Source organism: Rana temporaria, chromosome 10 (genome assembly GCF_905171775.1).
Source record: "Rana temporaria chromosome 10, aRanTem1.1, whole genome shotgun sequence".
Lineage (NCBI taxonomy): Eukaryota > Metazoa > Chordata > Amphibia > Anura > Ranidae > Rana > Rana temporaria.
Window position 1 is genome coordinate 50714303 of NC_053498.1, and position 25188 is coordinate 50739490.

Genomic DNA, 25188 nt, shown 5'->3' on the forward strand with positions numbered 1-25188 from the left:
AAAGGTAAATACTAAGTGACTTATTTACCTGTTATATTTTTGGTTTAAAACCTTTTCTAAAGTAAGGGTTGGTTACATTTTTTTGAGTTAATGACAGGATGAAGAATGTCTGTTCTTCTATGTTTTTTTAAAATTAGCATATATAGTTATTTGCAATCTGTTGCATGGGCCCGTCGCTCTAAATCTACGTCGTTTACGTCGAGTTCCGCCGCGTAAAACTAGGGCTAAGCCCTAGTTGTCTTAAGCCATGTTAAGTATGGCCGTCGTTCCCGCGTCGAATTTTAAATTCTACGTCGTTTGCGTAAGACGTCCGTGAATGGCGCTGGACGCCATTTACGTTAACGTCTAAGCAAATGACGTCGGAGCGACGTCAGTTAGCGCAATGCACGTCGGGTAATTTACCCGACGGAGCATGCGCAGTACGTCCGGCGCGGGAGTGCGCCTAATTTAAATGGGACTCGCCCATTTGAATAGGAACGCCTTGCGCCGGACGGATTTAAGTTACAGCGCCGCAAAATTCCAGGTAAGTGCTTTGTGGATCGGCACCTAACTTGGGAATTTTGCGGCGGAGTAACTTAAATCAGAAAAGTTACGTTGCGCCGCGGCTTTGTGGATAACCCCCTATAATTCTGAACGTACCAAGGATATCAATAGGTATGCCAACTGAAATATCAGATTTCAATTGGGAAGGTTATTTTATTTTTTGGATACTTCCATGACCATGAAACAAGTACAACTAAACTTCTATTTTGGTTATTACTTCTAGTTTTTTCAAAATTATTTTTTGATTATGTTATCAAGGATCAACATTTTTGGATGAACTTCAATGATTTAAAAGTGACATATTGATCGATTGATCATTATGTAAGGGGGAGTTGGAATGTAATAATTCTAATATAGGAATTTTTTCATTTTTTGAAATATGGAAAAATAGTTGTTATATTTTGGTTTCTAAAAATCTTTTATAAGAATACATATTGATACAAATGAAATTATTATTTCACATAGAATAATTATTTTTTTATTAATTTTTATAGAACACATAACTTGGGAATATTGGATGGATAGTTTGTTATTACAAGAATGTATAACAAAGTATACATTTGAAGTATTAATATAGTTAAAAAACATACAGGTTTGTGTGGAAGAAAAAGATTTTAAAGTATCTAAACAGAATTATTGTTGAATTAAATAAAATATAAATAGATAAAAAATATAAAAATATAAATAGAAAGAAAGATAGAATATATAAAAATATGACAATCAAATAATGGGAAAGTTATGTTTTTATATATCCACAAACAAATAGATTACGTATTATGTTTATAATTGTTCAGTGTCTAGGATAATGTATAAAAAACTTATACTGAAGAAATTTGGTTATTGAAATTTCAAGAGAAATGAAAAAAAATTGTAGTTATTAATTAATATTATAGAGTAATATAATTTGATACATCAAATATATTTATTTCTTCTTTATGATAAAATAGTTATATGATATGGTTGAAGTTATAAGAAGTAAAATGTATGAAGGTAAAGGAAGAAACATTTTAATATTACATAATTTAGATGGAGAATAAATTAAAATTAATTAATAATATAATAATTTATAATTTCTTAAAGGAATGAAATGGTTAAATATTTCACAAGAATATCTCCGAATTTTGGAAAAAGTTTATGTACAATATCTGAAATGTTAAATTGTATTGTTTGTATTGGAAAAAAGTGAATCAGAAACCTTTATTATTTAAGATGAATGCAGTTATTTTGTTTATTAATTACAGTGCATTAAGGGGGAATTGTTAGATTTTAAATTCATTAATATTTTTATGAATAAATGTATCTGAGGCCCCATACACACGAGAGGATTTATCCGCAGATACGGTCCAGCGGACCGTATCCGCGGATAAATCCTCTCGAGGATTTCAGAGGATTTCTATGCGATGGCGTGTACACACCATCGCATTGAAATCCGCGCTGAAATCCTCTGCCGATGACATGTCGCGCCGTCGCCGCTATTATGACGCGGCGACGGGCGCGACGCTGTCATATAAGGAATTCCACGCATGCGTCAAATCATTACGACGCGTGCGGGGAATCCCTTTAGACGGATGGATCCGGTAAGTCTGTACAGACGAGCGGATCCATCCGTTGGAATGGATTCCAGCAGATGGATTTGTTGAGCATGTCAGCAAATATCCATCTGCTGGAAATCCATCCCAGGGGAGATTTCTCTGCGGATAAATATCCGTTGGCGTGTACACACCATAGGATCTATCCGCAGAAACCCATTTGATGGGATTTATCTGCGGATAGATTCTATGGTGTGCATGGGGCCTGAGTCATTTTTGGTTTAGACATGGTAGCTTTGAGGGCAAACAAGGTCAGTTACATCTGTTGTAGGCCATATCTATGCTTAAAGTCCTATGTCAAGGATAGGGGAGGAGATGATACTTAAATATACATGAGTGGGCGTTAAAGCTCATCGCGACCTTGTTTGGAAATGAGCCAATTGTGCTTAGTTAGCTGTTAAACTTGTATAAGAACACATGATGAGCGTAGTAAGTGAGGATTTCCTGGGTCTCCCGGCCCGACAGGAGAGATGGGGGGAGGAATGGGACCCTCTTCCAAGCAAGAGAGATCAAATCATCTTAACATCTATTTCCTCCTTCTGTAACTTTGTGATGCCTACCTGCCATGATGTCTGTAACAACGTAACAATGTAAGCATAAACTGTTTGCTGTCATAATCGTTGGAAGAATAAACCATCATATAATGAAGTTATGTCTGAATATTTTGGAAGCAACGCCTGGAGAGGAAGAGGTTGTTGACACATGACACATGTTAGAGGCATATGTCCACTATGTCTTATGTCCTCTCTGTTCTATCTCTGTCACCTCTTCCCCCTTGCCCCCCGGCATTTAACAGCGGGAAAGTTAAAACAAAGCAGTCAGCTCTGCATCCACAGCCTTAGAAAAAAAAAACAAGTGAGCCCCTCCTGGGACTGTCCATTATGTCCCATCCAAGTAAGTGACAACAAGTAAGCTTCTCCTCCCTCCCTTCCTGCTCTCTCTCCCCTCTCTGCATATTAAGTGTTATATTACAGCAGCCTGTGACAGTTTCTTGCCCTCCTAGAGGTTATGATGTGGGTTCACACTGGCAAGCTGCAGTTTAGCTGCAGTGCTGGTGTTCTGGCATGTTACCCTCCAGTCCCATAGACTTCTATTAGGTTGTACATTTTTGCTGCATGTCCTGAAAGTGCACAAAAAGTCCTGCATGCCGCATCTGTGGTGCAATTCCAAAAAATGCAGCAAAAACGCACAATTTCTAATTAGAAGTCTGAGGGACTGGGGCTATGGAAAACCGCCACAGTGGCGGCCTGTCCATTAAGGGCACACGGGCACTGCCCCCTCCATTATGCCACCCCCATATGTAAAATGGATAGATTCATGCCTGACCGGCCACTAAGATGGGGTAAGTGTCGGTCAGACAGCGAGTGGGTGGAGGGTGTGTCACAGTGGCTGCATTTGATGGGACAAAGTGACTGCATTTGATGGGGCACAGTGGCTGCATTTGATGGGGCACAGTGGCTGCATTTGATGGGACAAAGTGACTGCATTTGATAGGACAAAGTGACTGCATTTGATGGGACAAAGTGGCTGCATTTGATGGGGCACAGTGGCTGCATTTGATGGGGCACAGTGGCTGCATTTGATGGGGCACAGTGGCTGCATTTGATGAGGCACAGTGGCTGCATTTGATGAGGCACAGTGGCTGCATTTGATGGGGCACAGTGGCTGCATTTGATGGGGCACAGTGGCTGCATTTGATGGGGCACCGTGGCTGCATTTGATGGGGCACAGTGGCTGCATTTGATGTAGCACAGTGGCTGCATTTGATAGGCACAGTGGCTGCATTTAATGGGGCACAGTGGCTGCATATAATGGGGCACAGTGGCTGCATATAATGGGGCACAGTGGCTGCATTTCATGGGGCACAGTGGCTGCATATAATGGGGCACACTGGCTGCATTTGATGGGGCACAGTGGCTGCATTTGATGGGGCACAGTGGCTGCATATAATGGGGCACAATGGCTGCATTTGATGTTTTTGTTCAGTTTGATTGCTTCCCCCCCAAAAAATGTTGAGCACCAGTGTGAGCCAAAAGGCTTGCACTCACAGATACTCCACTGAAAAGTTATCAATTCTCATGTCACTTTTCAGAGGCATTTGACAGACAGTAAGGAGGTGATTCCTAATTTCCTCCCTGCCTGTTTTTTTTTTTTTTTTTTTTTTTTTTTTTTTTTTTTTTTTCCACGTCAGACATAACCACAGCAAGAGACCTGCTCATGATTTTATTCATAATTCCGTCTCTATTTCAGGTATAGCATCATTTGTGGTAGTTTATACATTTTTTTTTTTTTTTTTTTTTTTTTTTTTTTTTAGGCATATCTTCTTTCAGCCCTTTAACAATTTAAACGGGCTAGAGCGTTCCTCATATATACAAGATCCAACATGCTATCATTACGTGATAACGTGACACATCACCCCATCCCAGTCCCTTCCCTCCCCTCCCTCCCCCCCACTACCCTTCCCACCCCTCCCCGACCATCTCCCGACTCCACCTAGTATTTTTATTTCCTATATTGCTGCATTCTTATTCCTCTCTCATGTTTTCTGCGTATTTCCGAGACTTTTTAAAATCAATCCATGTTTCCCAGATATCCTTATTTCCTGCCTTGTTCTTTTCGCAACCGTATTTTATTTTCTCCCTCCTATAAGTACCCTCTACAGAGTCGATCCACTCCCATATTTGCGGGCTTACCGGGTTTCTCCATTTTAGGGGTATCAATCGTTTCGCAGAGTTCAACAAATGCGGAATTAGTGATCCCCTATAATCGTTCACTGGCGTTTCTCCCCCATGAAAGAGGACTATCCAAGGATTATTTTCCAATTCTTTTTTAGTTATCTCTTTTATCAAGGCCAAAGCTTTTCCCCAGAACGTTTTGATTTTTACACAGTCCCACCACAGGTGGGCCATCGTTCCTCTTGCCTCACATCCTCTCCAACATTCCTCTGACTCCCCTACTCCGAATTTGGCCATTTTATCTGGAGTAATGTACCATCCTGTCAGACACTTAAAGTTCATCTCGGCGGTTTTTACATCAACCGCCGAAGTATGAGTCAAATTGAGGATTCTCCCTATGGTCGTCTTCCCCCTTGGAACTCCTAGGTCTCTCTCCCATTTCTGTATGTAGTTTAGCGTGTCCGACTCGTCTATTTTCTGTAAATATTTATATACTTTGGAGATATTTCCTTTTGAACTTTCGGTACTACACATCTGTTCCAATGTAGTGTACTCCTCTCGTGACCTCAATGGGTGTGGGAGGCATTTAACGAATGACACCAACTGAAGATATCTCCACTCGCTGAGTGCCTCCATTTCAATCCTAATTTCGTGAAGGGTCATAATTTTGCCCTCTAGTGTTATGTCTTTTAACTGTGTTCTATTTTTGATCCACTTACCACCTACCTCTTTAGTCCCAGGTGCAAAATATTCGTTTTCTTTCAAATCTATAAGGGGTGAGTTAAATTTAGTTTTTAATTTTTTGTGTAATCGATCCCATATCCTTAAAGCGTTATGTGTAATTGCGTGTGTTGATGTGTGTAGGGTTCTATAGTGTGGGGGGTTCCAGATTAATCTCCCTAACTGTGCCCTCGCTAAGGTGCATTCAATACTTATCCATCTTTTATCCTGTGACTCTTTAGCCCATTCTATGACCCGTGTGAGGACCGAAGCGTTGTAGTATAATCTAATGTCAGGTACAGCCAGGCCGCCTTTTTTCTTGGTTCGTTTTAGAATTTGGGCAGAGACTCTATGTTTTTTATTGTTCCATATGTATTTCATTAGGAGGGAGTTAATTATTTTAATATATGACGGAGGCAAATAAATTGGGACCATTTGGAATTTATACAAAATTTTGGGGATAAGTACCATTTTTACCACATTTATCCTCCCAAACCACGATATTGGTCTATTGTATATAGTTTTGATTTCTCTTTTAATTTCGTCGAGAAGGGGGATAAAGTTTATTCTATATATTTTTTTCAAAGTATTTGCCATTTTTATACCCAAATACTTTATCTCACTTTGCCAGGAGAAATTAAATTTCTTCCGCAAATATAATTCTTCATCTTTGTGAATATTAATATTCAAAATCTCCGTTTTTGTTGTATTCATTTTAAAGTTTGAGACCTCGCCATATTGTTTTAAGATATCTATTAACTTCGGGAGGGTGACTCTTGGGCTGCTTATGTAGAATAATAAGTCATCAGCAAAGGCTGACAGTTTATGCTCATCTTCGCCTACTTCTACCCCATAGATTTCTGGGTTTTGCCGGACCATTGCCAGGAGGGGTTCCAATGCTAGGACAAAGAGGAGGGGGGATAGGGGACATCCTTGCCTAGTCCCATTTTTCATCTCAAAAGGGGCGGATAAGGATCCGTTAATTTTGATCCTTGCACACGGGTGGAAATATAGGGTTTTTATTCTCCTTATCATCCCTGGACCTATTCCTATGAATTCTAGGGTTTGTATCAGGAATCCCCAGTCTACCCTGTCGAAAGCTTTCTCAGCATCAACCGACAGGAATAGACCGGGGGTCCCACTTTCTTTGATCTGCTCCAGGAGAAGGAGCGCCCTCACACCATTATCCTTTCCCTCCCTCCCAGGTATAAAACCTACCTGGTCTGGGTGGATGATGGCTGTCATCGCTCCCTTCATTCTTTCCGCTAAAATTTTTGCATACAGTTTCGTATCTGCATTTAGGAGTGAGATCGGTCGATAACCCGAACAAGTCGTATTGTCCTTTCCCTCTTTTTTGATCACTGTAATCGTTGCTGTTAAAGCCTCTCTACTCATTTCATAGTCAGTTCCAAGGCCATTAAAGTATTGGCAGAGTCTGGGGATTAAGATAGTACTGAACTTTTGTAGGTAGGCAGATGTAAAGCCATCTGGCCCGGGACTTTTCCCCTTAGGAATGTTTTTTAAGGCCTCCCTTATTTCCTGTTCCGTTATTAAACCTTCCATCTCTTCCACCTCCTCTTCTTCTAATTTTGGGAGATTGGCTAACTGTAGTATTTCCCTACCCTTGTCCATTTTTTCACGTGGGCACCTGATGTTTTGTTGGATATCGTAAAGTTCTTCATAGTAGCTCCGGAATACTTCTGCTATTTTATTTGTTGCATATACTAAGTCACCATTCCTGTCTCTGATTTTTTCTATAAAATTCCTAGTTTTTTTTTTTTTCTTACCATTCTGGCCAAATTTTTACTAGGTTTGTTTCCCCAGACGTATCTTTCTCTCTCTGTCCGGTCTATATGTTTCTTAGTTTCTTGTTCCGCCAGAGCTCTATATTCATCCCTTCTTATACTCAACTTATGAAATATTTCCCTCTTTTGCCCCTGCGACTTATGTTCCTGTTCTAGCCGATATATCTCCTCCCTTAGTGTTTTTAATTTACTCGTTCTTATTTTGTTTTTCCTTGCCCCTTCAACAATAAAGATTCCCCTTATATACGCTTTATGGGCCTCCCAAAGGGATGCTCTTGAGATACCCTCCTTGTCGTTCTCCTGAAAATAACATTCCAACTCTTTCTGTATCCTCTCCACTACCTCCTCGTCCCCCAACAGACTCTCATCCAATCTCCATTCTGGTGGTGTGTCTTTTTGTATAGAAGTTTTTATTTTTAAGGTTATAGGGGCGTGGTCTGATAACGTCATGATCTCACACCTAGCTTCTATCACACTCTCCAGAAGTCTGTGGTCGACGAGGGCATAGTCGATCCTCGAGTACGTCCCATGCACAGGTGAGAAAAACGTGTAGTCGCGGGCCCTCGGATTGAGGATCCGCCATACATCCACCATTTGATTTTGTGTCATTTGTTTTATCAGTATTTTTAGTTGCTCACGATTTGTCCCCTGTGCACAGGACGTACTATCGAGGCTTGGACTCATACAGAAATTGAAATCTCCCATCAAGACTACATGGCCCTCTTCAAATTCTTTTAGTTTTCTCATGATTTTACTAATATATTTAACCGAGTTTACATTGGGGGCGTATACATTAGCTAGGGTATAGATCTCTCCTCCCAGTTTTATTTTCAGGAACAGAAATCTCCCCTCCGGGTCTGTTTGTCTATCCACCAATGTGAATCGGATTCTACGAGCGAATCCAATAGCAACCCCCCGGGATCGCGATGAGATTGTATCCCCATAATACCATATCGGGTATTCTGTTGAGTAGAGCTTTATATTGGATTCCAAGGTAATATGGGTCTCTTGAAGATAGGCAATATCTGTTTTATACTGTGTTAATTCACAGAGAATTTTGTGTCTTTTAATATGAGAGTTTAGTCCCTTTACATTATATGAGAGAAACTTGACATCTGTCATATATCTTTTTTTTTTTTTTTAAGTGTTTGGAATATTTTCTTGTGAAGTCGGTCAGATGGTCTCCCTACCTCCCCCCACTCTTCCCATTCCCTCCCCCTCCCTCCTCCTTCCCATCTCCCCTCTCCCCTCCCTCCTCCCTCCAAATCCCCCCCTCCCCCCCCCATTTCCCCCCCTCCCCCATCCTGGCCCATTCCTGGCCTGAGAGCCGCTATAGGTTGTCTCCTCTCCTTCACCTACGGCTCCTCACTAGTGGTGGTACTCTAGGGCGCTCCATCAGCTCTCCACCCCACCTCCTCCCCCCAATCCAGCCCCTCCAACCTCGGGGCTATAAGAAAATCACCTATTCCACCCAGTCCGGCAACTCTGGGGCTGTTAAATCCATTTTATGACAAAATTCATTTAATTCCTCCGGGAACCTAAGTCGTGCTGTTTTACTACCCTTTATGCCTATGAGGCAAGCCGGGAACCCCCATTGATATTTTATATTATGTGCCCGCATTAAGTCTAAGAGGGGTTTCAAATGTCTTCTTCTTGCCAACGTTTCTTTGGACAGATCGGAGAATATTTGTAGCTCAGTGTCTCTATATCTCAGGGATTTCCCCCTGAGTCTTCCCCAGATTTCTGCTTTATCGACATAATTCCTGAATCGCACGATAACATCCCTTGGGCCGTACCTCTCTATCTGTTGGGGGTTCCCTACTCGGTGGACTCTCTCTATCTTAAGGGGCTTTGATTGTACAGGCCTCTCAAGCAGAGGGTTGAATATTGTGTTCATGATAGTTCTCAGGTCTTCCTCCTTTTCTTCTACTATCGCTCTAATTCTCAGGTTCTGTCGCCTGTTGCGATTCTCCTGGTCCTCTATCCTATATGCCGCCAATCTTTGGCTGTCGCTCAGCGCCCTTACTTGTTTTTTTAGGTATTTTATTTCCTGATCCTGTTCCTCTATTTTTTTCTCAGTCTCTTCCACTCTTTCGCGGAGCCCGCCAAGATCCGTTCTTACTTTATTAATTTCTGTCCTGATAACATTTTCCATCCTCAGCAGCATTGTGTTCATCTCTGCCTTTGTAGGCGGTTGCATGTCTTGGGCTTGCTCTTCCAAATTGTGGAGCTCTTGCTCACTTTCTATTGTTATTTCACCTTTAGAGCTTTCCATGCTACTTACTCCTTTTTTGCTTTCGTTCTTCTTTTTATCAGTCTTTTTTGCAAGCCCTGGGCTTTTGAGACTCCCTTCCTGCGTCATATATTGCTGTATAGAACTGTTCCCTGAGTTGTTTTTAGTTGGTTTTGAGGTAACACCCCTCGTTGTTGTTCTATTCATCCTGCTATTACTGGAGGGCCTTATTCTCTTCCCCAGTTTTGCGAATTTTTTTTTTATTATATATTTTTTAGGGGGGTTTCCTTCCTAATTCTTCTCCTTCCCCTGTCCCCCTCCCCTTCCTTACTACAAGGATATTCTACGAAGTAACAATGCTACACAGATAGGCGAGTAAGCAGCCGGGCAGTATCAGTACAGCAACCGATACAAATAAATAAGTATTAGGAACACTAAGAAAGAAAATCTGCAAAAACCAGCAGAGCACTGAGAAAGGACAGAGGGGAGCACTCTCCTTGTGTATAGGGGGATATTTAGAGGTTTTCTAGGATATTCTGAGAGATAACAATGCTACACAGATAGGCGAGTAGGCAACCAAGCAGCATCAGCACAGCAACAAATATAAATAAATAATAGGAACACTAGGGAAAAAAAAAAAAAAAAAAACTGCAGAAAACAACAGAGCACTGAGAAAGGACAGAGGGGGGTGCTCTCCTTGTGTATAGGGGGATATTTGGAGGTTTTTAGGAGTTTTAGAGGTTTATCTTCCTCCCTCCCTCCCGTTCCTCATATACTGACAGGTCTATTCTCAGTAATGTTCATACAACAAGAGAGGCCACGGGTCCAAACGACGCTTTCCTACTTTTTTTTTTTTTTCAATGTATCCCCCGTCTTAAGCACCAGAATTTACCAGCATTTCACTGTCTCCTATGGATCCTGCACCAATGGTATGCAGATATTGTATTCTGTGTCCGCTTTTCAAATATTGCAGATTTCTACTCCTCATGCAACAAAAGAACATCAATACCTGCTTCACCATATGGCCATCTTATCAATTACAGTTCCTTTTTAAATTTCAGGTTCCGTATCTTTCCTGTGTCATATTAACATACAAACCAATTATTTTCCCCTCATGGATCTCTGCCACAGGTTGTCAGCATTTGTCTTACTGTTTGTCATGTATGCAAACCGGGTCAGTCCAGACTGGGCTAAATAGCTGGAGGGCAGGGGGGGGGGGGGGGGGGGGGGGGGGGGGGGTCGGTGCAGCAACCGACCCTGCTCGGCTCTACTGAGCGTCTCACCCAACCCGACTAGACTTGTTTTTCTCGTCCCGCACTCGGCTCCGTCCTCCTCCGTCTTCCTCCGCTGTTCTCTCCCGGAGCGGCGTGTCTGTGGAATCGGACGTCTGTTCGCCTGCTTCCAGATAGCATCAGCGGTCTTTTGGGTCTTGGCGGAGGGTCGCGCTGCGCAGCGCGGGGCTAGCTTCGGGGCTCTGACATCCCCTCAGATTCCTGCATCTTTCGAATCCCCGCCGCACACACGCTGCCTCGCTGCCATAGAGCGCTCCGGCACCTCCCACCCTCACAGCGTCACGTTACGTCCGCAACGCCATCTCCCGCCCAGACTGGGCCATGGTCCCTGCCTGTTTTAACCTCAGCCAGTCCTTCCAGATATTTCACTTTGTACTCCACCTTATTTTCATTACTCTTTATAGGTATTAGATGTTCTCTCACCTTATTCTTTGCACATCTAATACATAATGAGAGTTCTGGAAATAAGGTGGAGTTCAAAGTCAATTTCTAAACCTAAGTTGAGAACCCCTTTCAGAAGATTTGAGGATATTATTAAACTCAGAGACTGGTGGACTTAGGCCATCATAAATAGATTGAAATTCTGCCAGTTCAGCAGAAATTTCAATCTATCAATGTGCAGACTGGTTATACAGACTCTGATCTATCAACTGACTTCAGTACAACAACGGGAAATGTCGAACGATTTCTCTCTGTTCCAGCAATGTGGAGTGATTTCTCTCTCTGTGCCACAAATGTGGAGCAGTCTCTCTCTCTGTGCGGGCATTCCATCATTAACCCCCCCCCCGGGCCCCCCCCCCCCCCCCCCCGGGCTGCTCAGTCTAAATGCCCGGGCCTATTTTAATGAGGAGGTGGAGACTCAGCTCCTTGCACAGATGGAAAGGACTGCAAGGGCTGGGACGGTGATAATAATGGGGGATTTTAACTACCCAGAAATTGACTGGATTAATGGCACTTCTGGGACAGTTAAAGGACGAAAATTTAAAAACCTATTGCAGGACAATTTTATGGTGCAGTTTATTGAGGCCCCAACTAGGAATGATGCTCTGTTGGACCTGATAATCTCAAACCATGCAGAGCTTATTACTAATGTTCAGATAAAGGAACACCTGGGTAGCAGTGATCATAACATGATTTCATTTAATGTTAACTATAAGCAAGAAATACATACAGGAAATATTAAAACACTAAATTTTAAGAGAGCAAATTTTCCAAGGATGAGGGCTGCTCTCCAGGACTTGGACTGGGAAGGGACTATTGGCACCGATGAACACAGAACAGAAATGGGAATTCTTCAAAAAGACTGTGTGGAACCTCACTGCAAAGTATGTTCCCATGGGCAATAAGTTTAAAAGGCTAAAAATAAAACCTATGTGGCTCACGGTCAAAGTTAAGTAGCTTTTAAAAAATATAAAAATGGGGGCGCATGCGCGAAGCTCGTGATGGAAGACGCGTCCTTCTAGAGCTCCGCACTCCCCGCCACTACATCGGGTTCTGACTGACGATCTGGACCGCCCGGCAACCCCATTCCTTCCAGCAATCCCCTCCGGTACTCACCAGGCACCCCCCGGAATGGTCCTGACCGGACATCGAGGCAAAACGAAGCCTAAACCCATCAAGGAGGCCTTGGCCCGCGCCTCGTCCAAGATGGCGGCGAAGGCCTTGGCTAAGCAGCTCGCGGCCTCCCCGGACAGATCCATCCGTGCTGGAAGTGAGGACGATGAGGACATCGAAGCTCACCCCGAAGAATCATCCACTATACCGCCATCAGGTATGTCACAAGGGGACTTCTTTAAATACATGGAGGCCATGCTTCACAAGGCACTCAAAACCACCTCGGATCAGATCACTAATAGGCTGTCCCGGGAGATCAGGGAGCTTGGTCAACGTACATCAGACCTCGAATCTCGGGTGGATGACATTGAACTAACCCTCCAGGAACAGGCCCAAGAGCAGGCGGCTCTCCGTGAAGAGAACGCCACGCTTCTCTCTCGATTAGAGGACGCCGAAAACCGCTCTCGCAGGTCCAATTTGCGTATCCGTAACATCCCTGAAACTGTGGATGACCTGCAATCCTTCTCTACAGCCTTGTTCCAAGAGCTTGCACCCTCCATCCCAATTGAACGCCTGGAGTTCGATAGGATTCATAGGGCCCTAACCCGCCGCCAGCAAGATGGCCCCCCCCCCCCCCCGGGACATTATCATCAAGCTGCATTTCTTCCGCACGAAGGAACAATTGCTTGCTGCTGCACGGAACAAAGATACCCTCCTGTTCCAGGGCCATACCTATCAGCTTTTCTCCGATCTGGCTCCCCTCACCATTGCTAGGAGACGGGCGATGAAAGTTGCAGGTTCTCATTCAGCACCATCTAAAGTATACTTGGCGATTCCCTTTCGCCCTGCAATTCACCCATCAAGGCCAACAACACTCTTGCACGTCGCCTGAATCCTTGCAGCGCCTCCTGGAATCCCTCCACCTCGCCGTCCCTGCTCAATCATCAGAGACTAACTTGCCCCGCACCCCTGCCCGTGATGCCACTCATCCGTATTCCATTACCCCGAGGAGAGCACAGCAGGGTCCCTCCTCAGTCTGCAAGGGGACCCCAGCTCGCTCACACAGAGATGGAGCTCCTGACCGTCAACTGTATTTGCCTCGCTGAAGAGGCTTGTTTAACCTCATTTTTTTCTTGCAGGTCTCTCCCCCTTCCCTTTTTTCGTTATTTCTTGTTTTCTTCCCCAGTGCCGAACTGAACTAATACTCAGATGATGCTTGCTGCCCTGCACTGCTCCACCTGCGGAAGATCTAGCCGAAACTAGGAGAGACTGCCAGCATTGGTCCTCCACTCCATTCTCCCAGAGAGAGGCTACCACAATCCTGTGAAACCTGCAGGGGTTGCTCAGGTCCAGTCCTCTATTTTTTTTGCTATCTACCATTTTGTTTTTATTTTTCTTTTCTATGCCTTTTATTTTTTTTATATATATATATACACATTCAGGCATGTTCTTCATTTAGTTTTAAGTCTGCTCGCCTCGGGCCGCGACTTTTTGTGGCCTGGAGTGAGTATGACACATTTTTGCACTCACCTACCAGGTTCATTTTTAAGTTATACCTATGCATTATGTGTGTTACAAATACAATCCTATCCCCACAGGTATAGTTCCATTCTTACAGTTATTAATGGTTGTTTGGTTCACCATCAGGAGCCTTCTGGTTCCTATTATGTGCTCTGCATTGTGTTCCCATACGGGACTTATATCTCAGAAATAATGCTTCCCCCTCCTATCCTTTCCCTATCCTTCCCAACTTACCTTAATCTTCCCTGGATCCTTTCCCTGTCCCCAAAACGCAATATCCTCCATTACCTTCCCTTACCCTCCCTCGCCCATACTCCCTTCCCTACCCTACTACACCCTTGTGTGCCCTCCTGAGAGAATGGGTTATTTTAACACCCAGGTCTAGGACCGAGTGCTTATCCTTTGATATATGACGTTATACATACTGCAAGTATTAACCAAACATACCCTCGGTTTAGTTTGAAAACTTTTCTTAAGTTGTAATTTTTTTTGTTTTTTTACTTTTTGTTGTTAGGAATATGCTTGATTTGAAGTTACTGTATGCTATTCCTTTCACGTATTTATATGAGAGGCAATCTTTACATCCCCCGTTTGTGGCGAGGAGCAGTCATTGCTCCCCCTTTCTATGGTGCACCCACCCCCGTGCTGGCTGGCTGGCCGGTGATCGGTGCACTATTTGGTCGGGCGACAGAGTTTGACTCTCACCCTTCCTGATGTCTACTGGTTTGCCCTATGAACCCTCCCCTTCCCTTTCTTTATCCTCCTTGTCTCACCTTTCTATTCTCTTCTCTCTTCTCTTTCCCTCTCAGCGTGGTCGGGGTCCCCTGGTGAGGCCCCAGAATAGTAATCTTTTCAGCCTTAAATGGCCCCCCTGAATTTTCTTTCCCTGAATTTCAAGGGCCTGAACTCTCCCAACAAGAGGGTTAAGGCGTTTCAAACATTTGCCTCCTTGAAGGCTGACATAGTGGCCCTCCAGGAAACTCATTTTTCTGACCGCAATACTCCAAAATATTTTAGCCCTAAATACCCTCAGGTGTTTACCGCCTCAGCTGGTACAAAACACCAAGGTGTCCTCATTGCCCTACATCACTCACTCCCCTTTACAGTGACCTCAGAAATAAAAGACCCTGAGGGCCGCTACATTATATTGACTGGTTCGCTCCAAGAAGGTCCTACGTTCCCATTGCAAGGGCACTCTGTTTTTATGCGGTGACTCGAATTTGATACTACAGCCCCACCTGGACAAATCCCCCTATGCTCCTGATCAATACTCTCCCTCTCTACGCTTTCGGAAACTTCTTCAACAAGCTTCCTTACTTGACTCATGGCAGGAATGTAATCCAACCAAGAAAAACTACACATTTTATTCTTACCCTCATAAGTCATTTTCCAGGATTGACCATATTTTTGTATCGGTTGCCTCCTCTCCTATTTTGCTTAGCTCCACCATTCAGCCTATTACCTGGTCTGACCACTGTGCAGTATTAACCTCAGTCTCGTCCTTGATTCCACGCTCTAAAGACCGCACCTGGTGTATGAATGAAGCCCACCTGACTAACCAGTCCTATTGTTTTGATATACAAATTGCCCTGACAGAATATCTTCAGCACAACTCCACACCTGAAATTTCCCCAGTTCTTTTATGGGAAGCACACAAGCCAGTAATTAGGGGTAAGTGTATCTCGGTGTCGACCCACTTAAATCGCGATAGGAAGTTACAGCTAGCCCAACGGGAACACGACTTTCACCAATGCTTCCTCCGATTTCAATCCTCCCCCTCGGAACCCCATAGGATAGCCATGGAAAGGGCCAAGGTGGACTTGGACCTGTTGCTGGCTGAGTCAGCAGATAAGGCCAGGTCTGCCCACACCATTTATACCAAGGCCAACAAACCTGACACCTTCCTGGCATTACGCCTCCGCCGTCCAGATAAAACCCATGTCCCTATACGGCTTCGTACGGATAGGAATTCATTTACTAGCAATCCTGTTAAGGTTTTAGCGATTTTCCGTCGGAAACTGGAAGAATTGTACAAGGCCCAGTCTTCTTTCTCATCGGTTGAAGCTGAAGCTTTGTTCCGAGACGTCTCCTTGCCGGTTCTGTCAGATTCCAATCGTGAGCTTTTGGATGAATCTATAACGGTAGAGGAGGTCATTTTGGCTATAAAAACTCTTAAGCCCCATAAGAGACCCGGTCCAGACGGACTCTCGAGCAACTACTATAAAAAGTTTGTTGTTACCCTAGCCCCACTTCTCTCTAAAGCTTTTAATGCAATCCTGCAACAGCATTCGTTTGGCCGAGACACCTTGACAGCCATTATAGCGATGATACCTAAACCCAACTCAGACAATACCCTCTGGTCCAATTTTAGACCTATCTCGCTACTCAATTTAGATATCAAGATCTTAGCCAAGATAATGGCCTTACGTCTTAACCCCATCATAGGAGGAATGATACACAAAGACCAGGTGGGTTTTATTCCCCGCCGCCAAGCTAGTGATAACATTCGCAGAGTGGTCCTGCTTCAACATGTTGCTAGAAGCCGTAAAATCCCCATGCACCTGCTGTCCCTCGACATCAGGAAAGCGTTTGACACAGTTTCATGGCCCTATCTAAATTTTATACTCTCCCGTTGGGGTTTCGGCCCACATTTTTTACAATGGATGGGCTCCCTCTATAGCCACCCACAGGCATATGTCAAATATTCTGGGTTCCGCTCTGATAGTTTCCAAATTGGTAGGGGCACTAGGCAAGGTTGCCCCCTATCCCCTTTACTCTTTGCCTTGGCAATAGGACCACTGGCTGCCTTGATTAGGTCCAGCCCTGAAATTAAGGGACTAGAAATTGCCTCTACCTCTCACAAGATTTGTTTATTTGCAGACGACGCTCTCCTATTTGTAACCTCCCCCCGCCTAACCCTCCCAAGTCTATTACGAATTCTTGATAAATTTGCTAAACTCTCAGGTCTAGAAGTTAATCAATCTAAATCGCGGGCTCTCAATGTGTCTCTCCCTAATGACGAGGTTGCTCATCTCCAAGAATATTTCCCATTCACCTGGTCCACTGTCTCCCTGCCATATTTAGGCATAAAACTGACGGGCGACCCAGCTTCCCTTTTTCGGTCCAATTACCTCCCCATGCTGGCACAGTTATCGTCTTTACTAGACTCTTGGAAACCCTTGTGTGTGTCCTGGATGGGCAGAGTTGCTGCCGTTAAGATGTCCCTGCTCCCTAAATTACTTTATCTTTACAGAGTCCTCCCGATAGCAGTCCCATCGTACTATCATAGAGTTATTCAATCCCGAGTCTTCCGATATATTTGGGGCCCTACTAAACCAAGGGTTTCCAGATCCATTCTCCTCCGCAACAGGCTTAGCGGAGGACTTGGGATTCCCAATTTTCTTCGTTATTATCAGGTTTCCCAGCTAGCCCAAATCACTTAGCTTCATGCGTCCACTGAAATCCCTATATGGGTCGGCTTGGAAGCCATTGATATTTCTCCCCTATTGGTCCACAATTTGCTATGGTTACCATCATCGGTCCGCACCTTCATTACAAACCCGGTCACGCGTCACTCGCTCAGACTTTGGGACTCTTTACGTTCCCCTTTCCATTGAGTCTCCGCCCATGCCCCCTTACTTTCGTTCTTTGGCCATCCACTTTTTTATCCTGCCTTCGTAGAACCGGAGTCCTTCCGGGTTTTGGTCCCAAGCGGGGCTATGTCGGATAAGCGATATAGTGAATAAAACCACCTTGAAAACTTTCTCAGAGCTCCAGACCCAAGTTAAGTTACCCTCTGTCGAACACTTTCGCTACCTCCAAATATCCCACTTCACTCGTACAGTGGTGGGCACTTGTTCCTCATTTGACGGCATGTCCTTCTATGAGAACATATGTAACTCAGATCCACATGCTCCCGGCATTATTTCACGAATCTATAGCCATCTCACGACCCCACCCTCTGAACTCCCTCTATATGCTGCACAGTGGTCCAAGGACCTACAAATAGCTTTGGAACCAGAGGACTGGGCAAATATCTGGGCCCGCACTAAGTCCTCCTCTCAAAATGTGGTGGCCATGGAAGCCAACTATAAAGTCCTCATGCGATGGTACCTGGTCCCGGCCAGGATAGCTAAATTCTCACCTTTGTATTCTCCAGTCTGTTTCCGGGGTTGTGGAGAGAGAGGTACCCATGAGCATATCTGGTGGTCTTGCCCCATTGTACAACAGTTCTGGAAGCTGATATTCCGTATGGCCTCTACCCTTTTACACCACACCCTCCACCCTGACCCAGCTTTGGCCCTATTGAATCATATTAATGGTGATTATACCAGAGCCCAAATTCGTCTCCTATTGCAACTGACCACAGCTGCTAAACAAACAATAGCCAAGGCCTGGAAAACCTCCAAACTACAGGTTGCCGAAGTTAAATACAGAGTGACCCAAGCAATGATCCATAGCAAGACTGAAGCAATTGTTCTAGACCGAATTCCACAGCATGATAAAGTATGGTCTCCATGGGTGGAATTTTTTCTCCCTCCTGACTTCGTAACCACCTTCCCTATCCCATGACTGTCGTGATGTTCTTATAAATTGACACAAAGGCCCATTGGGGGCACACCCGTCCGCGCTGACACTCTCTTTCTTTCTTTTCTTTACTTTTGCCTCCTTTCTCCCTCCTTCCTTCCATCTCCCATTACTACGTCTCCCCTTCCCTGCCCTGGTCTCCTAGGGCTCCCCCCTTATGTTGAAACGTATTGTCCTATGCACTAGGGTGATACGGTTACCCGTGACCCTCCATAGGCCTTCAGTTCTCTATCCTTGAATGTGCTGAGTACGGATTATTGTTCTATGCCACCTTATGGAATAGAAACGTGTGCTTTACAATCCTAGGTTTATTTGTCTTTATCCCCTATGTTCCCACATAACCCTGGTATAACACCTTCTCTCACTATGTTGCACTTATTCCCCTGTTAAGTAATCCCGGAAGGTCCTACCGGTACTGTGTGTACACGTTAATATTATTATACACCATTGTATCTCCGCAATTGTTTTAAGCGGAAATGTTTATTTTCTTTTTACTCTGTACTCTTTATTTTTACAATAAAAAATTTGAACAGGAAAAAATATAAAAATGAAGGAACACTAGTGTTGTTTAAATGTTACAAAGAATATAACATATGTAAAAAGGAAATCAAGGATGCAAAAATTCAAAACGAACGACAGATTGCAAAAGATAGTAGGACAAACCCCAAAAAATTATTTAAATATATTAATAGTAAAAAGGTGAAGTCTGAGCATGTAGGCCCCTTACAAAATAATCTAGAGTGGGTGACTGGGGACAAAGAGAAGGCAAATTTATTAAATGTTTTCTTCAGCTCTGTGTATACAATGGAGCATGGGGGAGCTCATGTCCAAAATGGGGGTGGGAGTGACACAGCCCCAAATCCACAATGGCTCAAAAGTGATATGGTCCAGAAATATTTAGACAGAATAAAGGTGGATAAAGCACCTGGACCTGATGGCATCCATCCACGTATCCTAGGTGAGTTGAGCTCTGTCATTTCAAAGCCACTGTATCTAACATTTAGGGACTCATTAAAGACAGGAATAGTACCACTGGATTGGCGCAGGGCCAATGTGGTGCCCATATTTAAAAAGGGAACAAAGTCTTTACCAAGTAACTATAGACCTGTTAGTTTAACTTCTATAGTTGGGAAGATACTGGAACGTTTAATAAAAGACCACATGGATGAGTTCTTGCTGGAAAAAAACTATTTAAGCAGCTGACAACATGGATTCATGAAAGACAGAAGTTGTCAGACAAACCTGATTTCCTTTTATGAAGAGGTAAGTAAAACCCTGGACAGAGGCGTGGCTGTGGACGTGATATATTTGGATTTTGCAAAAGCGTTCGATACAGTTCCGCACACACGGCTCATGTGTAAGGTAAGGTCTACAGGATTGGATATATCAGTTTGTAAATGGATAGAAAACTGGCTGAAAGACAGAATTCAGAGAGTCGTGGTTAATGAGTCTTACTCTGAATGGTCCAATGTTATGAGTGGTGTACCCCAAGGTTCAGTGCTGGGACCCTTACTTTTCAATATATTTATAAATGATATTGGGTCTGAGATCAAAAGTAACATTTCTGTCTTTGCAGATGACACCAAGCTATGCAGTGGAATAACGTCCTTACAGGATGTCTCCAATTTACAAGCCGACCTCAATGCTCTGTCTGATTGGGCGACTAAGTGGCAGATGAGGTTTAATGTAGATAAATGTAAAGTTATGCACTTGGGGGCTAAGAATATGCATGCATCATACATACTAGGGGGAGTACAACTGGGGGGGTCTGTAGTGGAGAAGGATCTGGGGGTTTTAGTTGATCATAAGCTCAATAATGGCATGCAGAGATATAATTTTGCCCCTGTACAAATCATTAGTAAGACCTCATCTGGAATATGCAGTTCAGTTTTGGGCACCAGTTCTCAAAAAGGATATAGGAGAACTGGAGAAAGTGCAGAGAAGAGCAACCAAACTGATAAGAGGCATGGAGGAGCTCAGCTATGAGGAAAGATTAGAGGAACTAAATTTATTCACTCTTGAGAAGAGGAGAATAAGGGGGGATATGATCAACATGTACAAATATATAAGAGGTCCATACAGTGAACTTGGTGTTGAGTTATTCACTTTACGGTCATCACTGAGGACAAGGGGGCACTCTTTACGTCTAGAGGAAAAGAGATTTCACCTCCAAATACGGAAAGGTTTTTTCACAGTAAGAGCTGTGAAAATGTGGAACAGACTCCCTCCAGAGGTGGTTCTGGCCAGCTCAGTAGATTGCTTTAAGAAAGGTCTGGATTCTTTCCTAAATGTACGTAAAATAACTGAGTACTAAGATTTGTTGGATCATGCTCTGCTGTTTTTTTTGCCTTCCTCTGGATCAACTGTGGGTATGGAGTTGGGTGTATGGGATTGTACTTTTTATTTTGTTTGTTTATTTTTTGTGGTTGAACTGGATGGACTTGTGTCTTTTTTCAACCTGACTAACTATGTAACATCAGAGGTTGCACGGAGGCCCCCCCCCATTACATCAGAGGTTGCACGAAGGCCACCCCATTACATCAGAGGTTGCACGGAGGCCCCCCCATTACATCAGAGGTTGCACAGAGGCCCCCCATTACATCAGAGGTTGCACAGAGGCCCCCCATTACATCAGAGGTTGCACAGAGGCCCCCCATTACATCAGAGGTTGCACAGAGGCCCCCCCATTACATCAGAGGTTGCACAGAGGCCCCCCATTATATCAGAGGTTGCACAGAGGCCCCCCCATTACATCAGAGGTTGCACAGAGGCCCCCCCTTACATCAGATGCTTGAGCAGACACATCTCTCCTCTCCCTCACCTCCTCTGCACCGCACAGTGAGAAGCGAGAGGAGGGGGGAAGCTTGGTGCTAGCTAAAGTCCAGCAGTTCCAGCTACATGGGCAGACAGTGACACAGCTCTCCCTCTCCCCCTTTCCCCCGCAGAATGAGAAGCGGGGGGGCGAGTGAAGCTTGGTGCTAGCAATGTCCAGTGGTCCCAGCTGCATGGCCAGACTCATCTCTCCTCTCCCCTCCTCTACACCGCAGATTGAGAAGGGAGAGGGGGGGTGCTAGCGAAATTACAGCAGTTCCATCTTGCAGCAGCATGAGCTGCCCAACGGATTGAGATGCGCGGGGGGGGGGTGCTAGCCGCGAGACATCTCATCTCACCGCTCCCTCCACTCTCCTCTTCAGCGGGGAAGAGGGGGGAGTGCCGCGGCGCTGCCACTGCATTCTCACTGGCAATTAGCCTCACAGCGGGACGGGCTGAACGGGATGGCGGTCGGTACCATTGTGTCCCATGATAGGGCCGGCCCTGACAGTGTCTATGGAAGGACCACCTACAGGCAAGCAGTTACTCTCTATGGGACAGTCCAGCAGTTTCACATCGCCCCCTGTTGTCCAACACTCCAGTAGCAATTGTCCTACCAACGCACATTTTCCCACGCCAATCTCTTTAACCATTTCTGTGTCCATTGGTACTTCAACCAATACCTCTGAGTTGTCCGACAGTGCTCTACAGTGCTTCTCATACGCTTTTTCACTACAGTTACCATTACTGTTGTTATTTCCTGTCAAAGTGTCTCCGGGTACCACAAACTGCCCCTCTCTGCGAGTGATGGACCGAATTAGTTTTATTGTGATTACAATTTCCCTGGGGTGGTAATCACACACCCACTAATAAACATGTGCCACACCCTTAGATATATGGATTGCAGAAAAAAACATGTAAACATGTTTTGTCAAAAAAAGATGGACTTTATAGGCACGTACCAATAAAATGTATAGTTTTAATAATACATAAAAAGATACATGAATACATAACACAAAATAATTCATAAAGACAGAGACAAAAACAAGAACAAAGGGTAACCAATTTGAGTCACTCCGGGATATAGACTCAGTAGCCTCAGGGCTTATTGTAATATGATATAAGTATTGCGCTGGGTAGAGTGATGAGTCCAGGATGAGACCGATTGGGTCCTTAAGATGTTAAAAACAGCTCGATATGTTTTGCGATATTGTATGCATCGCTTCTTTAGGAGCTTCTAAATATTTGAGAAAACATAATGTTTTAATAAAGTTGAAATATACATAGTGTAATAAGCAAAAATTGCTACCAAATAGCCTACATGAAGGCACAAAGTTTACAGGTGACATCCGTATCTATATATGCATACTCACCGATACATTGGTGCTTTTAGTGAGAGAAAACAGTGGGCGCCTCAATCATGTGGGCCAGCCGATGGTCAACCAAACCTGTCCCCAAGCTGGTACTATTGAGGGAAAGGAGAGGTGAGAACCAATGCGTACCAACTCCTCAAACAACCATGGGCCATACAGTGGAGGTTGGGGTATACCTGGTAGTTCTAGATAAAAAAGATATAAAGATAATAGTAAAAAATTATATATTTTTAAAACCTGGTGAATCTCAGATATCACCATAATGGTTCATAGGCTAAGTACCTTGTCAAAAAATAATAAGGCTGTCAGGCTGTGAAGATGCCCCTTACTGTAGTCCCAAAGATCCCCCAATCTGAGACCAAATCTATAAAAGACCAAGCATAAAATATTTTTACTGATATTAAATGACAAGATAGTCAATTCAAAAGTAGTGGGTAAATAGTAATGCAAATTTACCTTAAGGGTGATCAGCAATGTGATAAATCCTATTGCTTCAAAATGGTCTCAAAAAAGGCCACCAGATGGCGATAGAGGAGTGTCCAAAAAATCCTATGTTGAAATAGATCTGATGGACAAAACAGTGGAAATGGATAGGGGGGATTAGTAAAAGGGTGCTGCCTATTGGGATCATCCTTGCAGTGTTGTAGTGGGGTGTAAAATACAGCATACCTTGGTACATCCAAGAGGGGGAATTCTCAGAGCGCTGCAGCGCTGGATAATATAGCCAGCCAACCGCTCTATCCAGAGTGTTTCCCTCTGGAGGATATGCTTATCCCAGTTGCCACCACGTGGGTCCTGTGGTATGACCTATAATACAATAAATTGCACCATTTTGGTATCAAATTTATGATAAAGGCCCAGGTGGCGGCTAACTGGGGTCAACATTTTAGCAAATTGTGAATAATAAATATGGTCGTAGATACGATGCTTGAGCTGGCGGATCGTTTTCCCTACATAGAATACCCCGCATCGGCAGGTCATTAAGTATACTACACCATCCGTATTACAGGTCGCTTGAAAGCGAGGGCGAAAAATCTCCCCATTGTGCAATCGAAATTTGGTACCTGTCTGCACCCATGGGCAGTAAGTACATTGACCACATGCTGAAATACCGTGGTTAGAATCTTGAGAGTTCGTATCTGGTCTGTAGTGACTTGTTAGCTTATTTCCTATAGAGGAACTTTTCCTAAAAACAATCTCTGGAGTCTTTTTAACGTATTTGCCCACCGTAGGGTCTTCGCTGAGCAAGTACCAATGTTTTTGTAGACAGTTGCCTAACTGATGGGGTTGAGCAGAATACTTGGTGATAATCTGGATGAGTGATGTCCTTTCTCTATTTAATGCCTTGTTGAAGGTCTTTCTCAGCAAACTCTTACTGTAACCTCTTTGTCGAAAGACGCAAGCGTAAATCGTTAGCTTGCAATCTAAAATCCGCCTCATGAGTGCAGTTCTGTCGTAGACGGAAATTGTCATGGACCTTGGAGTACTGGAATGGTTACTGAGCTGTACTGAGACACTTCCATTTTGTGATAACCCTGTTTTAAAACCTTTTGATTATCAGAGGTAAATATCTTCTGTTAGTAGAGACAGTCCATCTGGCTAAAAACTGTGGATTGAAGGTTAATTAAATCTATTATGTGTGTTTGAAGATGTATGTGTTTACGCTAAAAGACTTTGTATTGTTCTAAAGGTCAGAAGTCTCCTGTCAGGAGCATTGAATTAGCATTCTATTGTCTAAAGGAATGTAACCTCTCAGAGGTAGTAATTAAGTAGACCGGGTTATTGTGTACATTGATTACCCCCTGGGGCTGCTGTCTCAATACACAAGTCTTTCTATCCAAGCTATTGGACCAATCCCTGTTGACTATTTCATGTCCTCATTTGCATGGTCAAGGAGGACCTGAGTGAAGACTGCATATACTTTACAATTGACCAATGGGAAAGCGGTTGTTGGGGGTGGGATGTTCCAAATTCTGTATAAAAGTGTGCTGTGTACTTGAAAATAAAGAGTCCTGCTTGAACTTACATACAGCCTGCCTGGTGTTTGTTCTTGATGGGTCCGATCGGCACATAGCTGTAGGTCGGATCCCGGAACCTTGGATGACTGGACCATCGGACGTTGCAATCTGCAAGCTGATCCAATAGAAGCAGAGGAGTGTCGGGAGAGCAGAACCGGGCGAGCAAAGGGGTCTCGTCACAGAAATATTGAGCGTAAGGTATGCTGTGCACTAAGTGTGTGGGGTGACTGCTTTGAGCGTGCAACAATGTGTTGCCAGCTGTATTCTTGCGATATAATTTTGTTGCAATGTTGTTGGCTGCCTCCCTGTATATGAACAGATCCAAAAAGGATACATAGTCCTTGTGGTGGTCAAAGGTAAACTTCAGATTGAATCTGTTGGTATTGAGATGTTCTATAAACTCCAACAATAACTGCGCTGTACCCATCCAAATTAGAAAAATATCGTCGATATAACGATACCAACAT